This window comes from Odocoileus virginianus, unplaced genomic scaffold, assembly GCF_023699985.2.
Source record: "Odocoileus virginianus isolate 20LAN1187 ecotype Illinois unplaced genomic scaffold, Ovbor_1.2 Unplaced_Scaffold_19, whole genome shotgun sequence".
Lineage (NCBI taxonomy): Eukaryota > Metazoa > Chordata > Mammalia > Artiodactyla > Cervidae > Odocoileus > Odocoileus virginianus.
The window spans coordinates 569,000-581,368 of record NW_027224281.1 but is presented as its reverse complement, the minus strand read 5'-3'; the positions used below and the strand labels follow the sequence as shown (position 1 = coordinate 581,368).

Here is a 12,369-nt window from a genome sequence, read left to right as displayed (position 1 = left end):
AAGAAAAGAAAAACCCTCAATACTAAAATAATAAATGCATATGTACTATTAGATATTTCAGATATAACAGAAGCATTTGGGAAAGTCCCGTTTCAAAAGTTGTTCACTAGTAAGCAAACTCTGCTGGACCTTCCCCATCAGCTCCTTCAGATCCCCACTCCTTTCCTCTGCAACTTTCTCTGGACCCCTCCCTGAAGGCTGGCTTTTATGGGCTGCATCAGTAGCTCCCTGGTTACCTGGTGTCTACTTGGGAACTGTCAGGGGAGGCACGAGCTGAGAGGGAAGGAGGGAGGGGCAAATTGCATTCATGGGACTAAGACATACAAACCACTACATAAAACAGACAAGGAACAAGAATATATTGTAAAGTAATATATGGATATTTAAGAAATCAGGATGGTGAAACTGGGTATTGTGATGTTAATACCCATGACAATGAGAACCACCACCTCATTGACATAGGTGCTGGTACAAGAGAGTTGGAGGAGTGGGAGGATGTCACACAAGTAATGGTTGATGACATTAACATTGCAGAAGGTTAGTCTAAGCATGCACCCTGTGTGGGCAAACACTCCAGCAAATCCCATCACATATGCAGCCAAACAGAGCACCAAAAGGACCTGATGGGACATGGACCTTATACAGCAAGGGATTACAGATGGCCACATAGCAATCATAGGCCATTGAGGTCAACATATAGCACTCAGAGATGACAAAAAAGAGAAAGAAAAACAGCTGAGTCATGCACCCCACAAACGAGATGGTATTCTTCCTGAAGACAAAGTTCATCAGCATCTTGGGGGCGAAAACAGAAGAGTAATAGAGATCAATGAAGGACAGGTTGAAGAGAAAATAGTACATGGGGGTGTGAAGGTGAGAATTTAGACCAATAAGAAGGATCAAGCCTAGGTTGCCAACCATGGTGACAACATAGATCATTAGAAACAGGTAATAGAGGGGTTGCTGGATGGCCTGTTAATCCAGCAAGAGTAAATTCAATCACTAAGGAGTCCTTTATAGCCAGCTTTCTAGTCTCAACTTTGGAAATCTGTGAGAACAGAAGAAAATTTCATTAGTAGGGAACACAGCTTTGTCCTTACAAACTAGGTTTTATATGAGCTTTATTTATGAGAAAAAGTCTCAGACTGGCAGAAATCATGTAAGTCCTCCTCTGCTTCATAGTGTCTGAAGGCACACACATCTCAACATTTAAATCACTGCCTTTTTATTAAATTTATTTTTAATTGAAGGATAATTGCTTTACAGTATTGCATTGGTTTCTACCAAACATCAACATGAATCAGCCATAGATTTGCCCATGCCTTCCCCCATGTCTTTTGTTTTCATGAGTTGTATGGGACAAATAATAGCTCTAACTTTACTAAAAGATAGAGGGATGGGATAGCTGAGGAACAAACCTAACTGTTGATGAGTTTCAGTAGTAGGAATGTATCCCCATCACTCCAACCAACACATCTGCCCAGTCACTTTTTCCCTACTCAAGTTTCCATCACTCTACTAGATATCTCAGTTTCCCTGTGGTGACCTTCAAGAAAGAGAGAATTCATATAGAGCAGAGGTCACACCAATATTCTGCTTCCTGGAAGGAAGTTTTTAACAGTCAATATGATTTACAGACACTCTACTACAAGATATTATGAAGTCAATAATTAATAACAGATCTGGAGGAGAGCCTTGGTGGCCTAAACTTTATACTTAACCATATACTCCATTGCTTCTACACTTTCTCGTGCTCTATTTCATCCTAGAAGAACAGAGGATGAATAAAACAAGGTGGATGTACTTTACCATGTTTTACAGAATGGCATGAAAGAGAAATAAATTAAGTTGGGTGCTAATTAAATTAGCCGTTAAATTAGTGAAAGCATACCAAGCTGTATTCTTATAATGACATGTAAAGTTGTATAATACATACATTTCAACAAAAGAATTTTAGGAGAAAAACAAATATTTTCTTCCTCTGATATTGCTATGTTCTAGATTTGCCACTTGGAACTCCTTTAGGTTCCCCTGCTACCAGAGGGAGGACAAGGCTAACACAGAGAATACTCAGAGAATGCTCAGAACAATACAAGCAGTCATGCTGGAGATCCAGACCTTGGAGTTTCTTGTTATTCAGTAGAAATGCTTTTCCTCATTTTTTAGCAACGAGAGAAAAAGAAACCTGGTTAACTCACATTCTTTCCATTGAGGGAACTCAGTGTCAAGGGAACTTCATATGTGTTTCACCTCCACCCTTCTGGAAGAACTGGATTTGGAGATATTGACACTGAGCAGATGCAGTCACAGAATCTTCTCCGTGTTGGCAAAAGAGTCAGAGCACTGATATGACAGTCTGAACGTTACAGGAGTTAGTCTAAAGTTCAGGTTAAACTTGTACCTATAAATCTTTCAAGAGACTGTAAAGGGAAACCACAGACTTGGCAGCTCCACCACCACGGTGTAGATTTCATGGCATTTGCTTAAGGCTTGTATTTTTTTTATACCTGATTAGAAATCCAGGGGTAAGTGTCCCTTAAGACTTTCCCATCATGATAAGCTCTGCAGGCAAGAAATTTGTGTCTGTTTTCACAGCCTAATCATTTCCTTCAGGGAATGTACATCCCTGAAGCATAGAAAAAGTTCCTCTCTGTTCTTCATAAAAATGAAAATAATTAATGTCACTGAGAATTTCATTAACTGTCATTCCAGGTAACATATTAATCTTAGTAAAATTTATCAACACTTCGGTAAAGGTTATTTATTTTGCTTTATAAAATAGTTTGAGTATCTTTAAATATATATGAACATTTTATAGACATATAGACAAAAGGATATTTTATTGCTTTTAGATATTATTGCTTCAGTAAAATGCTATTAGATATAATTCTAATCCAACATTCCATGAAAATTTACTTTGGGCTGTTCTGATTCAATATGTCTTTGCTTTTAATAAATTAAGTCTATAAGAAAATCAGGGGCTTCCCTGGTAGATCAGCTGGTAAAGAATCTGCCTGCAATGCAGGAGACCCCTGTTCAATTCCTGGGTGGGAAGATCCCCTGGAGAAAGGATAGGCTACCCACTCCAGTATTCTTGGGCTTCCTTGGTGGCTCAGACAGTAAAGAATCCACCTGCAATGCAAGAGATATGGGTTCAATCCCTGAGTTGGGAAGATTCCTTGGAGGAGGTCATGGCAACCCATGCCAGTACTCTTTTTTTCCCCCATTTATTTTTATTGGTTGGAGGCTAATTACTTTACAATATTGTAGTGGTTTTGCCATACATTGACATGAATCAGCCATGGATTTACATGTATTCCCCATCCCGAACCCCCCTCCCACCTCCCTCCCCACCCCATCCCTCTGGGTCTTCCCAGTGCACCAGGCCCAAGCACTTGTCTCATGCATCCAACCTGGGCTGGTGATCTGTTTCACCCTTGATAATATACATGTTTCAATGCTGTTCTCTCAAAACATCCCACCCTTGCCTTCTCCCACAGAGTCTAAAAGTCTGTTCTGTACATCTGTGTCTCTTTTTCTGTTTTGCATATAGGGTTATCATTACCATCTTTTTAAATTCCATATATATGCTTTAGTATACTGTAATGGTCTTTATCTTTCTGGCTTACTTTGCTCTGTATAATGGGCTCCAGTTTCATCCATCTCATTAGAACTGATTCAAATGAATTCTTTTTAATGGCTGAGTAATATTCCATGGTGTATATGTACCACAGCTTCCTTATCCATTCATCTGCTGATGGGCATCTAGGTTGCTTCCATGTCCTGGCTATTATAAACAGTGCTGCGATGAACATTGGGGTGCACGTGTCTCTTTCAGATCTGGTTTCCTTGGTGTGTGTGCCCAGAAGGAAGATTGCTGAGTAATATGGCAGTTTTATTTCCAGGTTTTAAGAAATCTCCACACTGTTCTCCATAGTGGCTGTACCAGTTTGCATTCCCACCAACAGTGTAAGAGGGTTCCCTTTTCTCCACATCTTCTCCAGCATTTATTGCTTGTAGACTTTTGGATAGCAACCATCCTGACTGGTGTGTAATGGTACCTCATTGTGGTTTTGATTTGCATTTCTCTGACAATGAGTGATGTTGAGCACCTTTTCATGTGTTTGTTAGCCATCTGTATGTCTTCTTTGGAGAAATGTCTGTTTAGTTCTTTGGCCCATTTTTTGATTGGGTCATTTATTTTTCTGGAATTGAGCTTCAGGAGTTGCTTGTATATTTTTGAGGTTAATCCCTTGTCTGTTGCTTTGTTTGCTATTATTTTCTTCCATTCTGAAGGTTGTCTTTTCACTTTGCTTATAGTTTCCTTTGTTGTACAAAAGCTTTTAAGTGTCATTAGGTCCCATTTGTTTATTTTTGCTCTTATTTCCAATATTTTTGGAGGTGGGTTATAGAGGATCCTGCTGTGATTTATGTTGGAGAGTGTTTTGCCTATGTTCTCCTCTAGGAGTTTTATAGTTTCTGGTCTTACATTTAGATCTTTAATCCATTTGGAGTTTATTCTTGTGTATGGTGTTAGAAAGTGTTGTAGTTTCATTCTTTTACAAGTGGTTGACCAGTTTTCCCAGCACCACTTGTTAAAGAGATTGTCTTTTCTCCATTGTATATTCTTGCCTCATTTGTCGAAGATAAGGTGTCCACAGGTATGTGGATTTATCTCTGGGCTTTCTATTTTGTTCCATTTATCTATGTTTCTGTCTTTGTGCCAGTACCATACTGTCTTGATGACTGTGGCTTTGTAGTAGAGTCTGTAGTCAGGCAGATTGATTCCTCCAGTTCCATTCTTCTTTCTCAAGATTGCTTTGGCTATTTGAGGTTTTTGGTACTTCCATACAAATTGTGAATTTATTTGTCCTAGTTCGGTGAAGAATACTGTTGGTAGATTGATAGGGATTGCATTGAATCTATAGATTGCTTTTGGTAGTATAGTCATTTTGACAATATTGATTCTTCCAATCCATGAACACGGTACCTTTCTCCATCTGTTTGTGTCCTCTTTGATTTCTTTCATCAGTGTTTTATAGTTTTCTATGTATAGGTCTTTTGTTTCTTTAGGTAGATATACTCCTAAGTATTTTATTCTTTTTGTTGCAATGGTGAATGGTATTGTTTCCTTAATTTCTTTTTCTGTTTTCTCATTGTTAGTGTATAGGAGTGCAAGGGATTTCTGTGTGTTAATTTTATATCCTGCAACTTTACTATATTCATTGATTAGCTCTAGTAATTTTCTGGTGGAGTCTTTAGGGTTTTCTATGTAGAGGATCATGTCATCTGCAAACAGAGAGAGTTTCATTTTCTATCTGGATTCCTTTTATTTCTTTTTTGCTCTGATTCCTGTGGCCAAAATTTCCAAAACTATGTTGAATAGTAGTGGTGAGAGTGGGCACCCTTGTCTTGTTCCTGATTTCAGGGGAAATGCTTTCAATTTTTCACCATTGAGGGTAATGTTTGCTGTGGGTTTGCCATATATAGCTTTTATTATGTTGAGGTATGTTCCTTCTATTACTGCTTTCTGGAGAGTTTTAGTCATAAATGATGTTGAATTTTGTCAAAGGCTTTTTCTGCATCTATTGAGATAATCATATGGTTTTATCTTTCAATTTGTTAATGTGGTGTATTACATTGATTGATTTGCAGATATTAAAGAATCCTTGCATTCCTGGGAATAAGCCCACTTGGTCATGATGTATGATTTTTTTTAAATATGTTGTTGGATTCTGTTTGCTAGAATTTTGTTAAAGATTTTTGCATCTATGTTCATCAGTGCTATTGGCCTGTAGTTTTCTTTTTTTGTGGCATCCTTGTCTGGTTTTGGAATTATGGTGATAGTGGCCTCATAGAATGAGTTTGGAAGTTTACCTTCTTCTGAAATTTTCTGGAAGAGTTTGAGTAAGATAGGTGTTAGCTCTTATCTAAATTTTTGGTAGAATTCAGCTGTGAAGCCATCTCGTCCTGGGCTTTTGTTTGCTGGAAGATTTCTGATTACAGTTTCAATTTCCTTGCTTGTGATGGGTCTGTTAAGATCTATTTCTTTCTGGTTCATTTTTGGAAAGCTATACTTTTCTAAGAACTTGTCCATTTCTTCCAAGTTGTCCATTTTATTGTCATAGAGCTGCTGGTAGTAGTCTCTTATGATCCTTTGTATTTCAGTGTTGTCTGTCGTGATCTCTCCACTTTCATTTCTAATTTTATTGATTTGGTTCTTCTCCCTTTGTTTCTTAATGAGTCTGGCTAACGGTTTGTCAATTTTGTTTATTTTTTCAAAAACCCAGCTTTTAACTTTGTTGATTTTTGCTATGGTCTCTTTAGTTTCTTTTGCATTTATTTCTGCCCTAATTTTTAAGATTTCTTTCCTTCTACTAACCCTGGGGTTCTTCATTTCTTCCTTCGCTAGTTGCTTTAGGTATAGAGTTAGGTTATTTATTTATTTATTTATTTTTTTTTTTTTTTTAGGCTTCTTTTTTTTTTTTTTTTTTTTAATTTTTATTAGTTGGAGGCTAATTACTTTACAGCATTGCAGTGGTTTTTGTCATACATTGAATTAGCCATGGATTTACATGTATTCCCCATCCCGGTCCCCCCTCCCAACTCCCTCTCCACCCCATCCCTCTGGGTCCTCCCAGTGAGTTAGGTTATTTATTTGACTTTTTTCTTGTTTCTTGAGGTAAGCCTGTAATGCTATGAACCTTCCCCTTAGCACTGCTTTTACAGTGTCCCATAGGTTTTGGGTTGTTGTGTTTTCATTTTCATTCATTTCTATGCATATTTTTATTTCTTTTTTGATTTCTTCTATGATTATTCAGAAGTGTGTTATTTAGCCTCCATATGTTTGAATTTTTAATAATTTTTTTTCCTGTAATTGAGATCTAATCTTACTGCACTGTGGTCAGAAAAGATGACTGGAATGATTTCAATTTTTTTGAATTTCCCAAGACTAGATTTATGGCCCAGGATGTGATCTATTCTGGAGAAGGTTCCGTGTGCACTTGAGAAAAAGGTGAAATTGATTGTTTTGGGTGAAATGTCCTATAGATATCAATTAGGTCTAGCTGGTTCATTGTGTCTTTTAAAGTTTGCATTTCCTTGTTAATTTTCTGTTTAGTTGATCTATCCATAGTTGTGAGTGGGGTATTAAAGTCTCCCACTATTATTGTGTTACTGTTTATTTCCCCTTTCATACTCATTAGCATTTGCCTTACCTATGTTGGGTGCATATATATTTATAATTGTTATATCTTCTTCTTGGATTGATCCTTTGATCATTATGTAGTGTCCTTCTTTGTCTCTTTTCACAGCCTTTAAAGTCTATTTTATCTGATATGAGTATTGCTACTCCTGCTTTCTTTTGGTCTCCATTTGCATGAAATATTTTTTTCCAGCCCTTCACTTTCAGTCTGTATGTGTCCCTTGTTTTGAGGTGGGTCTCTTGTAGACAGCATATATAGGGGTCTTGTTTTTGTATCCATTCAGCCAGTCTGTCTTTTGGTTGGGGCATTCAGCCCATTTACATTTAAGGTAATTATTGATAAGAATGGTCCCATTGCCATTTATTTTGTTGTTTTGGGTTCATGTTTATACAGCCTTTCTGTGTTTCCTGTCTAGAGAAGATCCTTTAGCATTTGTTGAAGAGCTGGTTTGGTGGTGCTGAATTCTCTCAACTTTTTCTTGTCTGTAAAGCTTTTGAGTTCTCCTTCATATCTGAATGAGATCCTTGCTGGGTACAGTAATCTAGGTTGTAGGTTATTCTCTTTCATTACTTTAATTATGTCCTGTCATTCCCTTCTGGCCTGAAGGGTTTCTATTGATAGGTCAGCTGTTATCCTTATGGGAATCCCTTTGTGTATTATTTGTTGTTTCTCCCTTGCAGCTTTTAATATTTGTTCTTTGTGGTTTATCTTTGTTAATTTGATTAACATGTGTCTTGGGGTGTTTCCCCTTGGGCTTATCCTGTTTGGGACTCTTTGGCTTTCTTGGACCTGTGTAATTATTTCCTTCCCCATTTTAGGGAAGTTTTCAGCTATTATCTCCTCAAGTATTTTCTCATGGCTTTTCTTTTTGTCTTCTTCTTCTGGGACTCCTATGATTTGAATGTTGGGGTGTTTCACATTGTCCCAGAGGTCCCTGAGGTTGTCCTCATTTCTTTTGATTCTTTTTTCTTTTTTCCTCTCTGCTTCATTTATTTCCACCATTTTATCTTCTACCTCACTTATCCTATCTTCTGTCTCTGTTATTCTACTGTTGGTTCCCTCCAGAGTGTTTTTTATCTCATTTATTGTATTATTCATTTTTAATTGATTCTTTTTTATTTCCTCTAGGTCCTTATTAAAGATTTCTTGCATCTTCTCAATCTTTGTCTCCAGGATATTTATCTGTGCCTCCATTTTGTTTTCAAGATTTTGGATCATTTTTATTATCATTATTCTAAATTCTTTTTCAGGTAGATTTCCTATCTCCTCCTCTTTTGTTTGACTTGGTGGGCATTTTTCATGTTCCTTTACCTGCTGGGTATTTCTCTGCCTTTTCATCTTGTTTAGATTGCTGTGATTTGGAGTGGCCTTTCTGTATTCTGGTGGTCTGTGGTTCCTTTTTATTGTGGAGGTTTCTCCCAGTGGGTGGGGTTGGACGATTGGCTTGTCAAGGTTTCCTGGTTAGGGAAGCTTGCGTCGGTGTTCTGGTGCGTGGAACTGGATTTCTTCTCTCTGGAGTGCAATGGAGTGTCCAGTAATGAGTTTTGAGATGGGTCTATGTGTTAGGTGTGACTTTGGGCAGCCTGTATGTTGACACTCAGGGCTATGTTCCTGCATTGCTGGAGAATTTGCGTGGTATGTCTTGCTCTGAAACTTACTGGCTCTTGGGTGGTGGTTGGTTTCAGTGTAGGTATGGAGGCTTTTGGATGGTCTCTTATTACTTAATGTTCCATGTAGTCAGGAGTTTTCTGGTGTTCTCAGGTTTTGGGCTTAAGTCTCCTGCCTCTGGATTTCAGTTTTATTCTTCCAGTAGCCTCAAGACTTCTCCAACTATACAGCACTGATAATAAAACTTCTAGGTTAATGGTGAAAAGATTCTCCACAGTGAGGGACCCCCAGAGAGGTTCACAGAGTTATATGAAGAAGAGGAGAGGGAGGAGGGAGATAGAGATGAGCAGGAGGAGAAAAGGGGGGACTCAAGAGGAGAGAGACAGATCTATGCAGTACTCTGTTCGCTAAGTGTTCTCCATAGCCCAGATACCCACAGAGATTCACAGAATTGAATTGGGAAGAGAAGGGGGAGGGAGGAAATAGAGGTGATCTGAGGGAGAAAATGGAGAGTCAAAAGTGGGAGAGAGTAATCAACACACTCCTGAGTAAAAATGGGTACTGAATACTGGATTCTTAAATGTCCAAAATTGATATCAAATACTGAAAAACAAAGATTAAAAATCTAGAGTAGAGGTTAGACTCTTAAAAATACAATATTAAAAACAAAACCAAAACCACAAAAACTTTTAAGAAATATATATGAAGTTCAGTTTAAAAACAGGGCCTCTTTTTTTGTTGTTTTTGCAAGGTTATAGTGAAATGAAAATGAAAATTAAGGAGTAATAGAAGAGTAATAGAGGACTTTAAAAGAAAATAAGAGAAAAAATAAAAAAAGAAAAAAAATTTTTTCCTAATTAAAAATAGTAAAAATATATGAAAATGAAAATGAAAGTTAAGGAGTAATGGAGGAGTAATAGGGAATTTTAAAAGAAAATAAAAGAGAAAAAATTTTAAAAAAAAGAAAAGAAAAAAATTTTTTTAATTAAAAAAACAAAACAAAACAACAACAAAAAGTAAAAATATATCTAGGAATTTCTCTGGAGCTGTTGCGGTCAGTGTGTTTGGTTCAGTTTCAGATAGCTCCTTGTTCCAGCTTACACTTCTTGATATCTATAGGCCCCTTCCGGTGTAGTCGGTGTTACCTACAGGGATTTTAATCTGTTGCACCGGTCACTTCTGAAGCGGTTCCCTTTGTTTATTTGGCTTCTGTTTGATGGTCTCTTCAGTGTCTAATTCCTGCCCTGACACGAGTGGGCGGAGGTGGTCTCTTGTTTAGGTTCGCTTGTTCAGTCGTGCTGCGGGGAGGGAGGGGCGCTGCAGACAAATGTCACTGGCCTGTGTGGGGAGCACTCGCAGTGTTCCGGCCACACTGGGTTTGCCCCGCTCACGGGTGTGTGCTTTCCCCGTCTACACTGCTCAGGCTCCAGGCTGCTCTATAGGGAGCGGGCCCTGCGTGGTGTGCAGTTCCAGTTTTCGGGTCCTCCACAAAAGCGTGGACTCGGTTGGGCCTGCGTTTTGTGCCTTCCCCGGCCCGAGCAGCTCAGGCAGCCAGGAGCTTGATGGGCGCACTCTCCCCAGGTGTGGTGCACCTTCTCCCCTCCACGGTCCCAGCCTCAGTTTCCACGCGCCAGTCAGGTGCGTGCGCCTTGTGTCTGTTCTCGGGAGCTGGCCTCTAGCCGCGACCCTCCCGGCGGATGTCGACCATCCAGAATCTCAGGAAGTCTTTGGTTAGAAACTGGGAGCCTGTTTGCAGTTTGGTAGGGGTGCCGTCTCTGGGGCCGAGTTTGCCCCTTTCCCCTCCCCCTGCCTCCTGCCTCCAGTCCACTGCTGGCTAGCTCTTCTCTGGAATTGCTCAGTCCCTTTGTTCTGCGAACGGCCGGCAGTGTGTTTGGGCCGGTTAATTTTCTCTCTCTCTCTCTCTCTCTCTCTCTCTCTCTTGCTATCCCACAGTTTAAGTTGCTATCTCACGTTAGCTCCCTCCGATTGCCCTCAGGGCATTCAGGCCCGGTCCTTACCCTAAGCAATGCCGCCCGCTCCTCTCCGTTCCGCCCCCACTTGCTGGTGGCGGATGCGGGCATCTGGGGTACTTTTCTGCTGGGAGTTGCTTTTAGGCACGTAATCTGTGGGTTTTATTTATTTTTCCTCCCAGTTAGGTTGCCCTCTGAGATTTGAAAACTTCCCCCAGACCTGCCAGTGCGAGGGTTTCCTGGTGTTTGGAAACTTCCTCTATTAAGACTCCCTTCCCGGGAACGGGTCTCCGTCCCTAGCTCTTTTGTCTCTCTTTTTATCTTTTATATTTTGTCCTACCTCCTTTCGAAGATGATGGGCTGCTTTTCTGGGCGCCTGATGTCTTCTGCTAGCGGTCAGAAGTTGTTTTGTGAAGTTTGCTCAGCGTTCAAATGTTCTTTCGATGAATTTGTAGGGGAGAAAGTGGTCTCCCCGTCCTATTCCTCCGCCATCTTAGTTCCCCACCCCCCACTCCAGTATCCTTGCTTGGAGAATCCCCATGGACAAAGAAGCCTGGAGGGCTACAGTCCATGGAGTCGCAAAGAGTTGGACACGGCTGGGTGACTAAGCATAGAGCACATAAGAAAATCACTATTCTTAGACTTCTATTTCAAGAAAATATGACTTTAGAATTCCTCAGTTCAGTTCAGTTCAGTTCAGTCACTGAGTTGTATCTGACTATAATTCCTAGATATGTATTAACTAGTACTTATGCTTACAAGATTGAAGCTAAAATTTATTTTGAAATAAGTATAGATTCACATGGAGTTGCTAAAATAATGCATAGAGTCCCTTGAACACCATCTAGCTTCCTATCATGATGACATCTTTCACAATTGCTGTGTAACAGTGAAGCCAGGAAATTGACACTGGTTTAGTAATGGTAACAAGACTTCAGGACTGCAGACAGTGAGATTTTTAGTAGCCTTATAGGCACTGAGTGTTTCCATAGTGTGTGTGTACATGTGTGTAGGTCTATGCAATTTGATCCTTTGTATATATTCATGTAGCAACACCATGACTGGATACAGAACTGTTTCAATACATTTAGAAATTCTCTTACACTATTCTTTCATATTCACACCCATCCCCTTTCCCATTCATCTCCGTTTTCTCCATCTCCATCTCGCTCATCTCCACCTCCATAGTCAAGTCATTTGGAGGATAATAAATGAAATCAAACAATATGCAATCTCTGAGACTGGCTTTTTTCACTAGTCATGATACCTTTAGTGTTCATCCCATTTGTTACATGTATCAATAGCCATTCCCTTTACTGTTGAGTAGCATTCCAGTTTTTAAAATTTAAGTTTATTCCATCTTCAGTAGTAATTTAAATATTACTATTTTCTTGTATTTATACAAAAGTAAATCTGTTTTATGAAAAATATTTCAGGGGCGGTGGGTAGAAATCACAGTTGAACCTGATTCTTCTTTGCATCCTTTTTAAACCAACATAAGTCAAGGCTCTCATTCTTCCTTCTCTAAGAATAAAGACTGAGACATCCAGATTTTTAGCAGATTTTAATAATCAAAGACAAAGGGA

General features: G+C 39.2%; 1 pseudogene; it reads right to left on the bottom strand.

Annotated features, from left to right (window-relative positions):
• Positions 1-383: 383 nt before the first annotated feature.
• On the bottom strand, positions 384-11,969 carry LOC139033584 (olfactory receptor 8B3-like; annotated as a pseudogene).
• Between the last annotated feature and the right edge of the window lie 400 nt (positions 11,970-12,369).